The sequence below is a fragment of the Arachis duranensis genome, chromosome 8, assembly GCF_000817695.3.
Source record: "Arachis duranensis cultivar V14167 chromosome 8, aradu.V14167.gnm2.J7QH, whole genome shotgun sequence".
NCBI classification, from domain to species: Eukaryota; Viridiplantae; Streptophyta; class Magnoliopsida; order Fabales; family Fabaceae; genus Arachis; species Arachis duranensis.
The window spans coordinates 15,265,410-15,266,114 of NC_029779.3; positions in this window are offsets into that span (position 1 = coordinate 15,265,410).

The window sequence follows — 705 nt, forward strand, 5'->3', positions numbered from 1 at the left end:
ATTCTCTTGTTCCTTCAGCAATTTACAGAGCATGCAGTTCTGATTCTGCTGTTCTTCCTTAAGTTGTTCCATAGTTTCTTGCAACTTGGTGATAGATGCTTCTAGGCAGGCCCAGTAGTCAATTTCAGGAAATTCAGGGAGGAGCTCCTGCGCCCTCTTTTTGATAGAGTTGTCTTGCATTTGTCCTTCCATTGACTTCTTGGTGATTGGATGTTCAATTAGTATGAATTCATCTACTCCCATCTTCACCCCAGCCTCTTTACAGAGCAAGGAGATCAATCTTGGGTAAGCCAGTTTGGCTTCAGTGGAATTATTGTTTGCAATTGTGTAGATTTCACAAGCAATCAGATGATGAACCTCCACTTCTCTTCCAAGCATAATGCAATGAATCATCACTGCTCTCTTGATAGTAACCTCAGAACGGTTGCTAGTGGGCAATATGGAACGCCCAATAAAGTCTAGCCAGCCTCTTGCAATTGGTTTAAGGTCTCCCCTCTTGGGTTGGTTTGGGACACCTTTTGAATTGGTTATCCACTTAGTTCCAGGGAGGCAAATATCCTCTAGAACTTGATCCAACCCCTTATCTGCTCTCACCATTCTCCTATTAAAGGATTCAGAATCATCTTGCAGTTGAGGCAATTTGAAGACCTCTCTTATTTTGTCCAGATGGAAGTAGATAACTTTCCCTCTGACCATGGTTCTGTA